Below are 20,007 nucleotides of genomic sequence, written 5' to 3'. Positions count from 1 at the left end.
ACACAGAGATATGTACATATGTACCGGGCTCTAATGACATCGCTAACATGAAGGTTTCTGCTCACCGAGTTTCTGCAAGTGCAGAGACATGGACACACCTGATGAAACACAGCAACACCATCACCTAATGAGGCGTCACTGTACATGACATGACACGTCAAAAGATTTTCCTTCTGTTCTATTGGCAGTGATTTCTATTAAAACCTTCACCTTTTCAATGTATTCTAAACCATGTATTGTTCATATCTCTTACCTGGTATCCTGAGGTTGGTGTCTGCTGTACAATAGCACTACGATCTGTTGTAACAACAGTCCTCCCTCCGCCTCTGCTCCTCGCTCCTCCCATCCCCCACCAGCTGCTCCACAGCATGCACCTCTGTGACTCCACCCTCCCTCTTTCTTCACATTGTAACCCAGCATCATCCTGTTGGAGCTCAGCCACGCCTCATACAAATCCCCAGAGCTGGGGGGAAGGATCGGTAACTATGGGTAACTGCATCCCCTGGGGGCTGATACCCTCTGACCTCCTCTTGGCTTCCTAGATTCACAAAAAAAAAAGTCACCTGTTCCTCATGTGGTGTTGCCTGACTGTTCACATCACATTTTTTGATTATTTACACCCCAGCGCCAATACAATTGCCATGTAATTCTGGAAATCCGGTAAGTCCCTAGCCAGGTGGCTTTTCCCAAATCAGCTTTGTGTGGCATTGTATTTGGGATTTGACTGTGTTTATTCACTTTGCATGAATTTGTACTTGAATGATAATGCCATAATAACAACACTCACAAGGGATGTGTCTCACCTGTTTTGTAATTTTAGAATAAATCACGGCACACAATCCATCTGTGCTTTTACACGGGTAAAAAGTCAGTTGGCGCTTACTTTTTTCTTTTGGTTTGTTGATGTTTTGGTTATCTACTAATCCACCCACATTTCCCACTTTTATAAGCACAAACATCCATCCATCTATTATCTTCAGAGCTTTTCCAATTTAGGGTCGCAGGAGACCTGGAGTCTATACCAGCTGTGAGTGGGAGAGAGGCAGGGTACAGCCTGGGACTAACACAGACACCAAACAGTCTCATATACACACCTACGGCCAATCACATAAAACTAAGCTACATGTCTTTAAACTGTGCGAGAAAACCTTTGGAGTTTTAAAAAAATGCAAACATACATAGAAACGCTCCAGCTCACCAAAAGGTTTGCACCCAGAACATTCTCTCGGCCCAAGACACTAACACAACAGTAATTTCTGTACTGAAATGTGGTGCACTCCTAACAAGAAAAACAGCAGCTATGTTTCATTATGCTGCCAACCAAAAAAACCAAGCTCTGCAGGAAACAGAAGCAGACTCCGGCTATAAGACATGAGGCATCAGCAGGAAGAATGGGAACAGTGTGGGATCCTGAAATTCAATATGCCTACGTGTGATGCAAGCATTTTGTCAGTGATAAGCCAAATATCCAAATGTAGGCCATCAAAATTCTGTGAACTGAGCTACAGCAGCTTGTATTAGAGTGAAATGAGAAAAACTCAGAAAGCTATAACTAGCATTATTATGACTGAAATGCCTTAATTGGAAACAGCAGCTGTCAAACAGCTAACGAGACATAAGCTGTTAAAACAATCCTCCAACAGAGTAAAATATCAAACATTTTTAACCAGATAAAGGAACATTGTCAGCTGCATGCTGCATTTTGTGTTTTCCCCTTGAGTGTGTGTGGTTACCTCTATCAAGTTTAGCGTCATTATCAAGTTTTGAAAATATCGGGCTCTCATGCTCTAGGCTCGGAGTTGGTAGTCAGATGTTATCAGGCTATGTGTGGGCACGCAGGTAGCTGTTGTCAGCTCAAGACAGCGGCTGCTGATGCTGAACTGCCAAAGGAAGCACTCAGTAAGGAAGGGGGCGGGGTCCTGTCTCACCGTCTCATTGTATCAGTGACGTCCGTTCAGTGCAGGTTTTTTCAGTGTTTTTCATCTCGACTTTCTCCATTCCTCTTTGACAGTCATAATAAGACAAGCGCCAGTTGCTATTATTTTTCAGACACATTCTCGAGATGAGATTACCTACATTCAAAGTGGCATGAAAATCACCACTGAACGACACAGGAAATCATTCCTGCCTGTGGCCATCTCCCTGTACAACGCATCCACTTAACACACTGTTTGCTGCTACAACTACACATGTTTCTTTTCCAACTATTTATTTATGAGTGACTTATGTATGTATGTATGTATATATATGTATATATTGTACTATTCTTAGTTAGTGTATTGTCTGTCTTGTCTTAATGTTGGTTTAAAATGGAGCACTGTAACAAAAAATAATTTCCCCCAGGGATCAATAAAGTATTCTGATTCTGATTCTGATCTTCTTTACTTCTCTGCAGCGATACTTTCAGGAGGTAAATTCAGACTAGTGACTAATACTTTTCTGCAAGCGCTGAATGTATGCGATTATACTCTGTCAGCTCGCCCTCAGGGGTAGTCTTTGCAGTTTGTGAAACTTTAAATGGGAAGTGTTGTGATATTTTGATACCATGGTAGCATTTACAGGATATTGTTTTATAGTGATATCATACATGAAACTGTTACTCAATAAGGCCCATTTACTAGTTGTTTTTCTCTTTCTCTCTGACCCAAGAATTAATGTGTAAGACTCACAGGCTGGTACCCCAAGGTCGAAAACACCACAGAGACGAGACCACTTCCTTACTCCCATCCTCCCTTTTTCTTTATCTCTTAGAAAAAGGCTCGTTAAAGGCTAGGTGGTTTGTTTCAGAATTCACTAATGAAAGAACTCTGTATTCTATGTCTAGGAGTGTATTTTGCTGGGATGATCATAAATTGTAGCTGAACTGATAAACTACACAAAGGATACTTCTCTGCTCACAAGGCAGGAAGACGTTTCCTTATTTGGTCTGTACCGGTTTGAACTGGGAAAGCTGACACACGAACCTTTTTTTCTCTATATAAGCTGTTGTATACTTAATAAACCTTTGAGTCGATTGGGAAGGCAACCTAAAGCAGTCTCTGTTTTCTTGTTCTCCCAAGCTGCTCCCGAGCTCGTACTAACACGCTGAATGGCATACCTGAGTGTTACTTTAAATAATTAGGAATCTTAGAAGGAAAGGACAGAACTCTGCTTATCGCTCGTGCCTTGGAGGGAAAACCGGGATGGACATTTTTTTCCTTCAATTTGGCGTCAGAAGTGGGATTGACTGACAGAAGGTAAATATGCGTCTTTCATATTTATATAAAGACCGTATTATACCTCTCTCAGTGATCGATCCATAAAAAAAACGGGATATGCTGACGAAGTTTCACTTAGTGATCCAGAGAGATACACTGACGACTTCCTCAGTCCCCGAATAAAGTAAATTAACCCTTGTGTGGTGTTGGTGGACCCGCTAGAGTTGTGGCTTTCCAAATTAACACTATCAAACAATTTTATGTTAAATTACTATGAATTAATGTGCTTCTCGTTTTTCTTTTATATAAAATGTTATAAATAAATCAGTTATAATCAAGTGGAGTGAGTGGAAAGACACAACACATTTATACGTAAAAAAAATAAATAATAATAATTAATTGTTTAATTTTTCTTTTGAAAAAAAACAAAAAAAACCCACGGGTCTCAAGGGTTAAAAGCAGTAAATTAAAAGCAGAAAGACACAGGAAGTTGCCTGTTGTTTTGCGAGAAGTTGCTCGTTAAGTGAGAGTTGCTCACCCAAACAAAAATTGCTAGCAATAAATTTAAAGTGACCTCAGCTGTGCCGCAGCGAAAATACTAACCTAAATCCTCCTAGCGTGTAAACCCCTCTGGAAATCACTGAACATGGGTCAGAATTATTCAAAGACCACAGACAGGTCCGATAAAAAATCTAAAGTACCTGTAAAACCAAAAATTAATAAAATACAAAATAAAGTCTCAAATAACGGCTCAGTACGACTCCCATTTCCGGTTACGTGTAACCCACGTCCACGAATCGGCGAAGACTTCCATGATTACGTATCCAGAACATGCGGGAGTGCTTATGTGACTGACTTTGTTTACAACTTACGGACTGTAAGTTCAATGCATTCTAATTTATTTCCGGAGCCCTATCCCGAACGATTATCGCCAGAAAACAGGTCAGTAAAACTGAAGGCCAGTGCAGATACTACCACGAAAGCTAAAAGTGTTAAGATAAAGTTGAATTTTGATGTAGAAGGCTCAGAGGAAAGTGAGAAACTAATGTATGCAGGATTACCCGCTCCAGCACAGCAAGGAAGTTTCAGAGGACGGAAGGATAAAAGTAGAGATATGTGTTTTTATTGTGGCTCAGTTTTCCAGCAGCCGCAGACACCCAGAGCAAAAATGAATTTGTGTATTTCATTTAACATAAAGGGTGAAATGTTTGCTGACACTGATAACAGCTTATGTTTTCTCTGCCCTATGTACCGACATGATGGAGAAGGAACATCCTCTGTGTCAGCTGGACCCTCAGCAGAGAATGAACTCAACATCCTTTTTGTCCGGTACTCTATGTCACACACTGTGCCAAAAAAACGTGTACAGATGCCACTACCAGGTAATCCCATGACTGGGAGCCACACTTTTGTTTCTCTAAGGTCAAACAGTGATTTTGTCACATAACTCAGACATAGGTTACGAAATATGTCGACACATAGATGTAACCTACCTTATATTGACTTTATACCTTAAATACAACAAGCCAGTATATGTCAAGCAATGTCCCATTTCTGCCGAAAAAGCCGCAGCCCTAGATGTCATGATAGGAGATTTATTGACTACAGGAGTAATAAAGCCCACACTCCTGTCAATCCTGTGCCAAAGCCTAACAAACCTGGCGTATGGCGTTTCATACAAGACTTAAGGCAAATTAATGCAGTCAACATTCCTCTGCCACCTCTCGTTTCAGATGTTCACAGCATATTGACATGCATTGCATACACATTTTACCGTGGTGGATTTATGCTCCGCTCCTTTTTCTCAGTACCTGTGCATGAAGACACACAGCCGTTATTTGCATTCACACATAGAAATAAGCAGTACACTTGGACTCGTTTGCCCCAAGGCATGGTAGACAGCCCTGCTGCTTTCTCAATGGTGGTCCGTGCTACTCTGGACAGCTTCACTCCTCCAGGGCTGTACTGGATGACCTCTCCTCTGTGCTGAAAGTGAAAAACTATGTCAAACTGCTACACACATGCTTCTCCAGCACCTCCAAAAGACTGGCCACAAAGCATCAGCAAAGAAAATGCAGTACTGTCAGACTTCTGTTCAATATTTGGGATTCACACTGTCTCACGGAAAACGCTCCATGACTGCAGACAGGGTCAAAGCTGTGACCTCCGTCCCTCGTCCCACTACACAGAAGGAAATGTTGTCCTTCCTGGGCATGGTGAACTATTGCAGACAGTGGATACCAGACTGTTCTTTTCATGACCACATTCTGCGTGACTGTTGTAAAAAAGAGAAGCCTCCTCGAATACTGTGATCCACAGAAATGACTGCCTCTTTCAATGCATTAAAGGGAGTGCTGATCTCCACCACTCAAAGGTGCTGGCTGAATTGTTCAGGGAATGCCGGCCTGCCTGAGGGCAGTAGCAGCTTGCTCTATCATGATAAGGGACTGCGAGAAGCTTACACTCTCACATGACACTATTCTACACACCAATCACCAGGTCACGACCATTCTAGCAAACATAACTACACAACATATGCAAATCTCACTATAAAAGCGAGCAGCACACCCAATTCGCCAGCACATTTATTGATCCTATGCTGTGTTCTTCTGACCGACAGGATGGCTCAGACAGGCTTGACGATCATGACTGCATGACACGTATACAGGAATCCACAGCACCACGTCCAGATTTAGAGCAAACACCTATCCCAGACTCAGCCACGGTTTATGTGGACGGGTCCTGTTCAAGGCCGAATGACAACTCATTTCTTTGTGGCTATTCAGTGGTAACAGTGCCTGACATCATACTAGAGGCTCACTCATTACCATTTCACTCAGCACAAAAAGCAGAGCTCATGGCTTTAATACGCGCCTGTGAGCTCCATTTGGATAAGCGTATGACAATTTACGCAGACAGCCGCTATGCATTTGGCGTTGTGCATGACTTTGGCACATTGTGGAGACAAAGAGGATTTAGATCTGCTGATGGAAAACCGATTGCTAATTCTGATCTTGTGCAAAGACTTTTTCAGGCTATACAGCTACCATCGGCCGTTGCAGTTGTAAAAACGAAAGGACACAGTACAGCTGACACAGACGAAGCAACAGGTAATGCCTTAGCAGACGTGACAGCCAAGGCTGCAGCTGCATCACAGGTCCCACCTCCGCAGGAAGTATTATCTGTGCCCCTACAGCTGCCACTTGTTACACTCCCAGACTATTTAGACACAAATGTTGATTTAAAATTCATACAAGAGCAAGCCTCTGCATGTGATTACACCTATTGGGAGAATAATGACTGTACCTTAGATGACAAGGATGGCCTATACAAAATCTTAAGGGTTTGATTGCCCTCCCATCTTCCCTGCTGCCAGTCCTTGTCCGACATTTTCACGGTGTGAGTCATGTCGGACAAAGAGGGGTAATAGGGGCAATAAAATCAAGATTTGTAATTGAAAAAACATCACATGCAGTAAAAAGCATATTAGCAACCTGTCTAACATGTGCGCGAACTAATGTAGGAAAATCAAAAGCAAAACATCAGCATTTACCACAACCAGATTTTCCATTTCATACATTACAAATTGATTTTACACATATGCCAGCGCAAGGAAGCATCAAGTACTTACTGGTAATAGTGGATCAATTTAGTAAATGAGTAGAAGCTTATCCAACCTCAAAAGAAACTGCAGAAGTAGTCTATCAAAAGTTGAGCAATGAAATAATACCCAGATTCGGAATACCTCACCAAATTAACAGTGATAGAGGACCTTCATTTACATCAGAAGTAATTCAAAAGTGTGCCAAAACCCTAGGAATAGACTGGAAATATCATGTGCCATACCACCCTCAGAGTTCAGGAGTTGTAGAAAGAATGAATAGGACCATAAAAAATCGCCTGACTAAAGCAATGATAGAAACAGGAATGACCTGGGTCAAATTACTTCCTCAAATCCTCTGCGAGATTAGAATGACTCCATCCGCAGCAACCAAATTATCTCCATTTGAAATAATCATGGGAAGACCGTTTCCAACACCATGGTCAGCCTCCAGAGGGGCACCGCTATTAGAAGGTGATGTAGATATTGCATTGTCCGACTATGTCTACAACCTGGTAGAAAAACTGAATAATAACTATCAGAAAGTTTGTCTCTCTCAGCCTTTCCCCTCCACATTTCCACCAGTGGAGACAAGGAGATGCGTGTTGGTGAAGGACACTTTGGGAGGCCGCGCGTGTTCCAGCCCCAGACTGTACTGGCAGTGACGAAGAACCAGCATCCTCACAGACGGACAACCTCAGTGGATTCATGCCAGCAGGGTTAAGACCAGCCCAATCGGACCATCTCAGGCGTCGGATCAAGCAGATGACATCTCCGGCGGGCCAACGCCCGGAACCAGAGCAAATAAACACACGGGTAGACGACATCTCCGGCGAGCCAGCGCCAGGATCCAATGTACATACACACACACAATCACTGATTAACACACAACGCCTGAAAGAACAACAACAAGGTACTCAAACATCCAGCAGGAACAGAAAGCCGGAAGTACCACATGATGTCTAACCTGATAAAGCTAGACTCATTCCATCCTGATAATGGAGAAAATGAAATGCCCATTGTCATCATACGACGCTTATTCAATGTCTCTCGAACCTGGGACCAGGCCAGGAGACGACTGAAGAACTGTTTTTCTTATATACTTTCTTATATATTTAGGTTATCTATCATATCTATCGCATTAACCTCAGGATTTTTCTTTGCTATTTTGTATTGTAGACTGCAACCATGTTCACATTTCTGCAGGTCATATTTTGCTGACTATACCTCATGCTCTATTTTGCAAGACACCTACTTAATGCACTCATTACGTTCCCTAAAATCAGTAAATAGCAACATAGACGCCACTAATAAACCATCTTATGCGCCCTCTAGAACAGGAGTCAACTCCTGGTATGAAAATGCCAGAACAGCCGCTCGTGATTTAGGAAACAGTAACTGTTATGTCTGTTCAAAGGCTAATCCAGAACAGGTAATAGTAGGATACCCCATATCCGGTTTCCCCCTCACTGAGGGACTAGTATGATATGTCTGCGCAGACTAAAGTTAACTGGCCCAGACACACACATAGATTATACAAAGGATAACTACATTCTTCTCTGACTCCCCAGGTGCACGCTGTAATGAGACATGGCTAGCTGTCTCTGTGGCTGAAGTTTTATCATATCTGGAGGAACACACACACAGTTCAAGTTCGAGCGGAGAATCGATCATTGTTCCCCCAGACGGTGTATTAAATGATACTGACTGGGGGGAGTTAGTTAAATCACACATGGTCACGCGCCTAACTAGAGCAATCTCTAACGGTTATTGGTTGTGCAACAATACTCTTAGACTAGCCCTACCTGTTAATTGGACCGGTACCTGTGGTCTAGTGACCGTTGATGTATGCTGTACTTTCATTCCCAATAATACCGCTCCTAACGGTTCATTCACACAAGCTATGAATAGACTTGAAGCATTGAAGATAGAACTAATTGCCAATGCAGGCCACGGTCAGTGGCTACATAAGTGGCTACAGGACACGTTTGGAAGATGGAAGGAACTAATTGTAGCCTTTGTAACCGTTGTAGCATGTATTATTTGTTGTTGATAATTATTGTCTGTTGTGTGATACCATGTATACGCTCTCAGAATTTTTGATATTAAGCTTACTCGAAGGACTAGTTACATTTATGATTTGTTTTATGTTTATGATTTGTCTTTATATTATGTTATTACATTCTGTCTTTATACTATGTTATCATTTCATGATAAAAGGAGGGAACTGTTGTGATATTTTGATACCATGGTAGCATTTACAGGATATTGTTTTATAGTGATATCATACATGAAACTGTTACTCAATAAGGCCCATTTACTAGTTGTTTTTCTCTTTCTCTCTGACCCAAGAATTAATGTGTAAGACTCACAGGCTGGTACCCCAAGGTCGAAAACACCACAGAGACGAGACCACTTCCTTACTCCCATCCTCCCTTTTTCTTTATCTCTTAGAAAAAGGCTCGTTAAAGGCCAGGTGGTTTGTTTCAGAATTCACTAATGAAAGAACTCTGTATTCTATGTCTAGGAGTGTATTTTGCTGGGATGATCATAAATTGTAGCTGAACTGATAAACTACACAAAGGATACTTCTCTGCTCACAAGGCAGGAAGACGTTTCCTTATTTGGTCTGTACCGGTTTGAACTGGGAAAGCTGACACACGAACCTTTTTTTCTCTATATAAGCTGTTGTATACTTAATAAACCTTTGAGTCGATTGGGAAGGCAACCTAAAGCAGTCTCTGTTTTCTTGTTCTCCCAAGCTGCTCCCGAGCTCGTACTAACACGCTGAATGGCATACCTGAGTGTTACTTTAAATAATTAGGAAATTCAATATGCCTACGTGTGATGCAAGCATTTTGTCAGTGATAAGCCAAATATCCAAATGTAGGCCATCAAAATTCTGTGAACTGAGCTACAGCAGCTTGTATTAGAGTGAAATGAGAAAAACTCAGAAAGCTATAACTAGCATTATTATGACTGAAATGCCTTAATTGGAAACAGCAGCTGTCAAACAGCTAACGAGACATAAGCTGTTAAAACAATCCTCCAACAGAGTAAAATATCAAACATTTTTAACCAGATAAAGGAACATTGTCAGCTGCATGCTGCATTTTGTGTTTTCCCCTTGAGTGTGTGTGGTTACCTCTATCAAGTTTAGCGTCATTATCAAGTTTTGAAAATATCGGGCTCTCATGCTCTAGGCTCGGAGTTGGTAGTCAGATGTTATCAGGCTATGTGTGGGCACGCAGGTAGCTCTTGTCAGCTCAAGACAGCGGCTGCTGATGCTGAACTGCCAAAGGAAGCACTCAGTAAGGAAGGGGGCGGGGTCCTGTCTCACCGTCTCATTGTATCAGTGACGTCCGTTCAGTGCAGGTTTTTTCAGTGTTTTTCATCTCGACTTTCTCCATTCCTCTTTGACAGTCATAATAAGACAAGCGCCAGTTGCTATTATTTTTCAGACACATTCTCGAGATGAGATTACCTACATTCAAAGTGGCATGAAAATCACCACTGAACGACACAGGAAATCATTCCTGCCTGTGGCCATCTCCCTGTACAACGCATCCACTTAACACACTGTTTGCTGCTACAACTACACATGTTTCTTTTCCAACTATTTATTTATGAGTGACTTATGTATGTATGTATGTATATATATGTATATATTGTACTATTCTTAGTTAGTGTATTGTCTGTCTTGTCTTAATGTTGGTTTAAAATGGAGCACTGTAACAAAAAATAATTTCCCCCAGGGATCAATAAAGTATTCTGATTCTGATTCTGATCTTCTTTACTTCTCTGCAGCGATACTTTCAGGAGGTAAATTCAGACTAGTGACTAATACTTTTCTGCAAGCGCTGAATGTATGCGATTATACTCTGTCAGCTCGCCCTCAGGGGTAGTCTTTGCAGTTTGTGAAACTTTAAATGGGAAGTGTTGTGATATTTTGATACCATGGTAGCATTTACAGGATATTGTTTTATAGTGATATCATACATGAAACTGTTACTCAATAAGGCCCATTTACTAGTTGTTTTTCTCTTTCTCTCTGACCCAAGAATTAATGTGTAAGACTCACAGGCTGGTACCCCAAGGTCGAAAACACCACAGAGACGAGACCACTTCCTTACTCCCATCCTCCCTTTTTCTTTATCTCTTAGAAAAAGGCTCGTTAAAGGCCAGGTGGTTTGTTTCAGAATTCACTAATGAAAGAACTCTGTATTCTATGTCTAGGAGTGTATTTTGCTGGGATGATCATAAATTGTAGCTGAACTGATAAACTACACAAAGGATACTTCTCTGCTCACAAGGCAGGAAGACGTTTCCTTATTTGGTCTGTACCGGTTTGAACTGGGAAAGCTGACACACGAACCTTTTTTTCTCTATATAAGCTGTTGTATACTTAATAAACCTTTGAGTCGATTGGGAAGGCAACCTAAAGCAGTCTCTGTTTTCTTGTTCTCCCAAGCTGCTCCCGAGCTCGTACTAACACGCTGAATGGCATACCTGAGTGTTACTTTAAATAATTAGGAAATTCAATATGCCTACGTGTGATGCAAGCATTTTGTCAGTGATAAGCCAAATATCCAAATGTAGGCCATCAAAATTCTGTGAACTGAGCTACAGCAGCTTGTATTAGAGTGAAATGAGAAAAACTCAGAAAGCTATAACTAGCATTATTATGACTGAAATGCCTTAATTGGAAACAGCAGCTGTCAAACAGCTAACGAGACATAAGCTGTTAAAACAATCCTCCAACAGAGTAAAATATCAAACATTTTTAACCAGATAAAGGAACATTGTCAGCTGCATGCTGCATTTTGTGTTTTCCCCTTGAGTGTGTGTGGTTACCTCTATCAAGTTTAGCGTCATTATCAAGTTTTGAAAATATCGGGCTCTCATGCTCTAGGCTCGGAGTTGGTAGTCAGATGTTATCAGGCTATGTGTGGGCACGCAGGTAGCTCTTGTCAGCTCAAGACAGCGGCTGCTGATGCTGAACTGCCAAAGGAAGCACTCAGTAAGGAAGGGGGCGGGGTCCTGTCTCACCGTCTCATTGTATCAGTGACGTCCGTTCAGTGCAGGTTTTTTCAGTGTTTTTCATCTCGACTTTCTCCATTCCTCTTTGACAGTCATAATAAGACAAGCGCCAGTTGCTATTATTTTTCAGACACATTCTCGAGATGAGATTACCTACATTCAAAGTGGCATGAAAATCACCACTGAACGACACAGGAAATCATTCCTGCCTGTGGCCATCTCCCTGTACAACGCATCCACTTAACACACTGTTTGCTGCTACAACTACACATGTTTCTTTTCCAACTATTTATTTATGAGTGACTTATGTATGTATGTATGTATATATATGTATATATTGTACTATTCTTAGTTAGTGTATTGTCTGTCTTGTCTTAATGTTGGTTTAAAATGGAGCACTGTAACAAAAAATAATTTCCCCCAGGGATCAATAAAGTATTCTGATTCTGATTCTGATCTTCTTTACTTCTCTGCAGCGATACTTTCAGGAGGTAAATTCAGACTAGTGACTAATACTTTTCTGCAAGCGCTGAATGTATGCGATTATACTCTGTCAGCTCGCCCTCAGGGGTAGTCTTTGCAGTTTGTGAAACTTTAAATGGGAAGTGTTGTGATATTTTGATACCATGGTAGCATTTACAGGATATTGTTTTATAGTGATATCATACATGAAACTGTTACTCAATAAGGCCCATTTACTAGTTGTTTTTCTCTTTCTCTCTGACCCAAGAATTAATGTGTAAGACTCACAGGCTGGTACCCCAAGGTCGAAAACACCACAGAGACGAGACCACTTCCTTACTCCCATCCTCCCTTTTTCTTTATCTCTTAGAAAAAGGCTCGTTAAAGGCCAGGTGGTTTGTTTCAGAATTCACTAATGAAAGAACTCTGTATTCTATGTCTAGGAGTGTATTTTGCTGGGATGATCATAAATTGTAGCTGAACTGATAAACTACACAAAGGATACTTCTCTGCTCACAAGGCAGGAAGACGTTTCCTTATTTGGTCTGTACCGGTTTGAACTGGGAAAGCTGACACACGAACCTTTTTTTCTCTATATAAGCTGTTGTATACTTAATAAACCTTTGAGTCGATTGGGAAGGCAACCTAAAGCAGTCTCTGTTTTCTTGTTCTCCCAAGCTGCTCCCGAGCTCGTACTAACACGCTGAATGGCATACCTGAGTGTTACTTTAAATAATTAGGAATCTTAGAAGGAAAGGACAGAACTCTGCTTATCGCTCGTGCCTTGGAGGGAAAACCGGGATGGACATTTTTTTCCTTCAGGAAGTGTAGCTCAAAGTTAGCTGTTAAGTTTGGGGCAATGTACAGGAATGCAGTCAGCCTTTTTTCATAAGAGCTGAAAATGGTTTGGATTGACTCACTGTGAATTAACTCTCTCTTTGGTCTTCTGCGATTTTCTACTTCGACGAGCTGCAAAGAAGTTGCTGCTACACAGCTTGTATGCATGATTGCACGGTGCTTTGTGTTAGCCCTTCAGAGAAACGCTGTGACTGTGTCTGACCTCTAAATTGCACATGTCCGCCTATTTGAACTTGAAAGACTTTAACTATATTAGTCTCTCCTGGACAAGCTGTTTTCTGTGTCTTTTACTTAATGCATGCAGGGAAATGTTCCAGCCCCACGGGAATAGAATATCTGAATAGAAATGCAATGGATAAGAAAACAAATGAGTGCCTGGTGCACAAAGAAATCAAAATCCAGCTGGCTCCATCACTGTACACTTATTTATCCACACCTGCACGCTCACCAAGTATCTGTCTCCCACACAAAGTTTGAAATACAGGCACTGACTCAAGCTGCAACCTTCAGCACTAAAAGAGGCTCGACACACACATATACGCACACACAGGCAGCAGTAACAGCAGCATATGAGCCGACCTGCCTGCAGTATCCCATTTGTTTGTTCTCTGCTGCACTTGGGGCCACTTGTCTTCACAGACAGACCTATTCAGGTCTGTTTGAATAACTACTTCAGCTACAGTAAGACAAAGCCTTAAATTATCCTGGGACACTCCCCTTGTACATGTATGTCTTAAACTGTGTGCATATGTGTGGATGTGCAAAGCTGAAGAGCAGACAGAGGGCAAGGGAAGCAGATGGCTTGGTCATAGTGTGAGATTTGGGAATGCTAATGTCTCTCTGTTCTGAATTTCAAGTTATGACCTCTGATCACACCACTGAATTAGACAGCCAGGCTTCACCGTGGAAGAAGAAATAGAAAACAGATAAGGCAGGGACAGAAAGACAAAGACTGAAGGTTATCGACCGAGTTGTTACACAGCTATTCAAATCATCTTTAAATGCTATAAGACAGAAATTAATCTCCACTGATGCTATTAGGATAGGAATGATTAGGTGGTAGAAAAGTAATGATCACTGAGTTATTTAACTGAGATTGCACCAATGGAGGTTCCATTCATCCACCCACTTTTCTCCATTTATGCTTTTCAGCGTTGTGGGAGCACATCTCAGCTGTCATAAGGTGGAAAGTGGGGTAAACCCTGGAAAGGTGCTTCTCATTTATAAACATTCAGCTAAATGGTGTGATGAAGGTGTAAAACTACAAAACTATGTTTCAATGTTTGTTTTCTTACCTAACTCAACATTTCCAGTGAAACTCAATTTCAACTCTTAATAATGTTCTTATTTTCTGATTTCTCCAGTTCTTCCCAGTGTAGCCTCTCCCTGTTTTGTCAGCAGTGTTGGTCAAGTTACTTGAAAAAAGTAATCAGTAACTAATTACTGATTACTTCCCCAAAAAAGTAATCCAGTTACTTTACTGATGACTTATTTTCAAAAGTAATTAATTACTTAGTTACTTTTTAAAAACACGATTTACAACCTGAAGAGGTGATAAAGCGATAGATCTTTCAGCCCAATTCTACTTTTTCTGCATAATCCATCATACAAAATGTAATCAAATGGAAAAGTCTCTTTTTAAAACTTGTTTTATTAGTTTTAATCTTTTAACTTTATGCATCAAGCAAATGTTAAATTATATGCAACATTCTCTGACTGGAAGAAATTTGTTTAATATTTAAACCTATTTTCTGCACATTCCAGCACATAAAATAAAATATTTTTTTGTGTTTACACTCAGTCTTTCAAATAGATGCAAGTAAAACACAGCAGAAAATAAATAAAATCAAAGACTAGCGGTCCTGTTGCTCTATTTTCACCTGTAAACAGTGTTGGGAAGGTTACTTTTAAAATGTATTCCATTACAGAATACAGAATACATGCCCCAAAATGTATTCTGTAACCTATTCCGTTACGTTACTCAATGACAGTAACGTATTCTGAATACTTTGGATTACTTAATATATTGTGGCGAGTTCAGACAAGGAGGAGACGGAGGTATCGTTTGGTCTTGCTTCCCGTGAGCTAGCCAGGGAGCACAGCCGTTTATTACATTTGCAGAAGAACACACTGCCACTAGCTAACTGCTCAGCGCGGCAACCACAACACACATAGGGCGCCCTCTGACCCCAGAAGGACACACCGTCGCAGCGAGAGGGCGTCACCCGTCACCATGGCAACATACACAAAACATAACTGTACAAGCAGAACCCCGAACAGCCCTGACCCGCTACAATATTATCATGCTTTTTACAACAACGTGAATGTACTATTGCTGTGTGATTTATTACTATTACTGAAGGTCCGCGACTCCGAACTGTAGTAAAGGGACCTCTGACTAATGCTGGGCTCACACTGTGCGATTTTTGGCCCATTTTGAGCCGATTTTTGAGTCGTGCGATCGTTTTGGCGATCGGCCCGATTTTGGCCTTCATCGTGCGTCGTGCATCGTGTAGTATACGTGGGGTAACGAGAAGCGATTGACACCTCACGACCAGCTCCCGATCATCAATCGCTTGGTCGTGAGGGTGTCACCGCAGTTTGCCACACTGCGCACGCGCAAACACAAATGTCAGCGAAAAAGACGGCGTAGCACGGCAGTGCAGCGTGTGATCTGGACACAAGCGATGGAGGCACAACCTGTAGAACCATCCGAGCCCTTTCGATGTGGCCTCACAAAATTATCACGACCACAACAACCGTGAAAATAGTTGGATCGACACTGCTGCTCAATCACAGCTGCCTGACCAATGTTTTTCATTAGCAATTTAGCAAAGTTGATGGTGGTGGTGTGTCTGTGTGAGTGAAAGACGGAGAGGGAGAGCGAGCGACAGAATTTCTGTTATAACCTTCATTTTTATGGACGCACAGTGTGAGCACTCAGGTCGCATCAGAGCATCGGGCCGTATAGTGTGAGACCCTGCATCGTGACCTATGAACTTCTAACCCCTGCGAGTCAATCGTACAGTTTGAGCAGGAGCTGAATCGCGCGACTGAAAAAATCGCACAGTGTAAGCCCAGCATAATACGGCGGGGTCCCTGTCGGCTGGTAGCCGAAAAATAGCTCTACTTTGTTGTGTGGGTCAACTTTTCTTGCGACAGACAGAGAGAGGCGTTGAAAGGCTGCTCCAACGGAACTTGTTGTTTTCGGAGGAAAACACGAACACGGTGTACAGTCGAGTCTTAATAGCTTACTTACAACTGGGCTCGTCAGGCACTCTTCTTGGCTGCAGTGGTTATTATTATATTTACATGCTTCCAGCTCCCGTTTTTCCTCGATGACTGCTCGTACCTTTCCACTCCCCTTTTTCTCCCTCCTAGCGCTCACAGACACATAACGTGTATGGCAGTCCATTCTCCCAGCAGCACGGACTACACTGAACATGATGCTACATTCTTTAGAGCTATGCTTGTAGCATTCTGCCTGTTAGCTTAGCACAACAACAACAACAACAAAAAGGCGCTCTCTCACCCAGGAAACACACAGTCGCAGAGAGAGAGAGCGTCGCCCTGTAACCATGGCAACCGTAACGCTGCCGCCTGGAACAACAGATCGTAGCTGTCAAACAAAACCCAAACAGTCCTGACCCGCGACAATATGAAACAGGAAAGTACCGCAGTGTAATCCATTTATTTCAACAAAGTAACTGTATTCTGAATACCACCTTTTTAAACGGTAACTGTAACGGAATACAGTTACTCATATTTTGTATTCTAAATACGTAACGGCGGTACATGTATTCCGTTACTCCCCAACACTGCCTGTAAAGCAGGACTGTGGTAGGCGGAGGTTTACCCTGGTGCAGGTGTGCCGCAGCAGTCAGTGGAAGAATCCGCGAGTTTCTCTGGGAATTTCCCATTACGTCCTTGCGCACTCGGTGCTTGCTTTGAAGTTTAGGGGTTTTTTTTCGGTGTAAAAAGAAGTTTTCTTCCCACGCACAACGGACACTAATGTTTTTGTCACTTTTTATGGAATCAAACTCAAAGTAAGGTCAGTACTTCCACGCTTTAAACGCTGCACGCTCATACTCTCTCCGCACTCGATATATTATCCATTGTTGATCTGCACACAGCTGCTGTCACAACGTCGCACTCGCTTACGTCACTGTCATGAGACATTCTCGCAAAAAAATCATGGTTTTAGTAACACAGTAACGCAGCGTTCCTACGGGAAAGTAACGGTAATCTAATTACCGTTTTTGCAATAGTAATCCCTTACTTTACTCGTTACTTGAAAAAAGTAATCGGATTACAGTAACGCGTTACTGCCCATCTCTGTTTGTCGGTAGTGCCTTTAGTGTGTTCCCGTCTCCATCATGTTGTTTAGTTAGTTAGCCTCAGTGTAGATATTTGTTCCTTGGTCACTTCCTGTTCCACTACTTTTATCTTTATTTTTCTTGCACCTTGTTCCAGATTCACTTCCTCCTTTTTCCCCTTTGTTTTGATCATGTGCTTTGCTCCTATTACCCCGTTGTTTATATAGTCTTTCTTTCCCAGACATCAGTTTTTGGATCTGGTTGTTTCTTGTATTTTTTTCCCCAATGTGAGTCATTAAGTTGTCTTTTGGATTCTTGTTTTGTGCTTTTTTCATATTTTAAAGGTTCTCTTTTTTATTATTCTCTTTTCTTGTGTCCTGCAAAAAGATCAAGTTTCTTGATGGGGGTTAACTTGATTAAAGTGACAATCTTCCACATTCAATCCATTACACACTTCTAGATCGTAACATGTTTTGCACTGAATTTTTATCGAGCTTTATTTAATCAGGAAGTGAAACTCAAGATCAAGAGCCCCTTTTGTGAGAGCATCCTGGTCCCTGATAGGCTGCATTAATACCGCATGTTTTTCAATGTGTGAAAAACCGGAGCTCCAAGAGAAAGCCCACACAAGCACAGAGAGGAAATTTGATCATTTTTGTCAGTGGATGGAAATTAACTTGAAATGTGTCATTGTTTAACATGTTTGCTGCCGATCAGCTGCTTATTTATCACAAGTATCATCATTTAAGAGCAAATGGGTACTTTTTCTGACCTCGATGGAGTAAAAGTGGAGCAGTGGGAGTGGAGAAATTAGCTTACTGAAAGGCTGGAGCATCGCAGTCTCTCATTTTACAAGCTAATTTAAAAACTGAGGCAAACTACCAACAACAAGCCACTGCATGTCAAGTGCTGTTGACATGCAGTTAAACAAGTAAACACAATTAGCATTAGCTAGATCACTGACATTTCAAAGTCACTGACTATTGAGTGCCTCGCTCTGTTTAGATTTGACCTAACACTAAAGATTTGTTTACCCTGAAGCTCATTCTTTTGATCTTTTGTACAAAAATATGCATTCTGGAGAATATTCATGCATGAAACCAAAATTTCCGCTGGATCACAACTGAACCACAGCACCCATTATAGCCAGCGAAGCTGAAACTCTCATGTCGACTCTCTGACTATCCACTTTTGTTTCTCGGGTGTCTTTCATCATGGTGTTTGCTTGCTAGCTACATAAGACAGGTCATCAACAAATCATCATTCGGTTTGTGACATACAATCACGGGTCACTTTATTATATACACCTGTTGAACACCTTGTTATCAAAATTATCTAACCAGCCAATGAACAGGCAGCAACGCAAATGAATTTATGCATGTCGATATGGTCAAAATGACCATCAGAGCATCAGAATGGAGAAGAAAGGTTATTTAACTGACTGTTAACTGTGGCATAGTTACTGGGGCTAGACAGGCTGACCTACTGAGATTTTCTAACTCAACGACCTCTAGGATTTATAGAGAATCATCCAAAAAAGTGAAGACATCCAATGAATGGCAGTTTTATGGCTTAAAATCAAACTGTTTATATCACAAACAACCGTCAAATCATCCTGTAAATGTAACTGTTTTCTATTTAGCTCTAAATAGGTGATAACAAAAAAGGAAAATGAAAACTACAATAAACAGGTAAATGTGATTTTTTTTTGAAAATAAAAAGAATTTTTATTGATAATAATGCTGTTTTTTTTTTTCACGTGGCTTGTTATAAAAATTCCATTTTGCTGCATCTCAGCATTATTAACTCTTTTGTTTGGACACAGTTCAGACAGATAAAGCCCAGGATAAACTTTAATCAGTGTACCTACTTGCTAATGTGCTATTCTTCTTCAGACAACCAGCTGTGTTAAATTGTTGGACACATTTTGATGAACCAAGGAGTGTAATTCAAGCATGATGGGGATTCACCAAGCATGTAAATACCCAGTGGTCCATGAAATAAGCAGGGCTGCCATTCATCCTTCATCTTTATTAGGGCCAGCGCCAATCACATGATCTTGTAAACATTTAACGGTGTGGCATTAACCTGACCTTACAGCGCTTCTACACCATTACACACATGCTGATAAATTATGTAATAACATCACTGTGCTGAGTTATGCGGCTTGTAAATAAAGAAATACTATCAGAGAGAGACAGAGGGAGAAAATTAGTTTCTTCTGAGCTGTCTCATTAAGATTCAACATTTGTTCTCCTCATGGTCTCCCACTCACTTCAGGATGACAACAAGAGAGAATATGTGGAAGACAGGAAGGAAAAAAGAGAGGCTTGGTGACCACAGAACGCATCGCTTGCTCCCCCGCCATCCTGCCTGCCAATGTCCATTTTGCCACTTCAAGCACAACACCAGAGACACACCCTCCTCCTTCACCCTTGACTGTTACCATGGCAACTCTTTGTTTTCCAGCTCAGTCTCTTGAGGACGACTGCCTAAGCCAATCATCAAATAAACCTTAGTTCAGAATAAACAC

General features: G+C 41.5%; 1 protein-coding gene across 4 annotated transcripts in view; it reads right to left on the bottom strand.

The window, feature by feature from the left end:
• Positions 1–20,007, bottom strand: part of apba2b (amyloid beta (A4) precursor protein-binding, family A, member 2b) — a 91,186-nt gene that overhangs the window by 35,353 nt on the left and 35,826 nt on the right. Inside the window, exon 1 of one of the 4 annotated variants that reach the window (XM_085455028.1) lies at positions 254–308. The exons of the other annotated variants lie outside the window; for them this stretch is intronic. The gene's annotated coding sequence lies outside the window, so the exon portion shown is untranslated. Of the gene's footprint in view, positions 1–253; positions 309–20,007 lie in introns of those variants that run through there. 4 annotated transcript variants of the gene reach the window in all.

The sequence above is a fragment of the Copadichromis virginalis genome, linkage group LG1, assembly GCF_057382275.1.
Source record: "Copadichromis virginalis isolate Kocher_CV1m ecotype Utaka linkage group LG1, C_Virginalis_male_GT1.1, whole genome shotgun sequence".
NCBI lineage: Eukaryota > Metazoa > Chordata > Actinopteri > Cichliformes > Cichlidae > Copadichromis > Copadichromis virginalis.
Note: the sequence above shows the minus strand (reverse complement) of the source record. Positions and strands in the feature narration are given on the sequence as shown.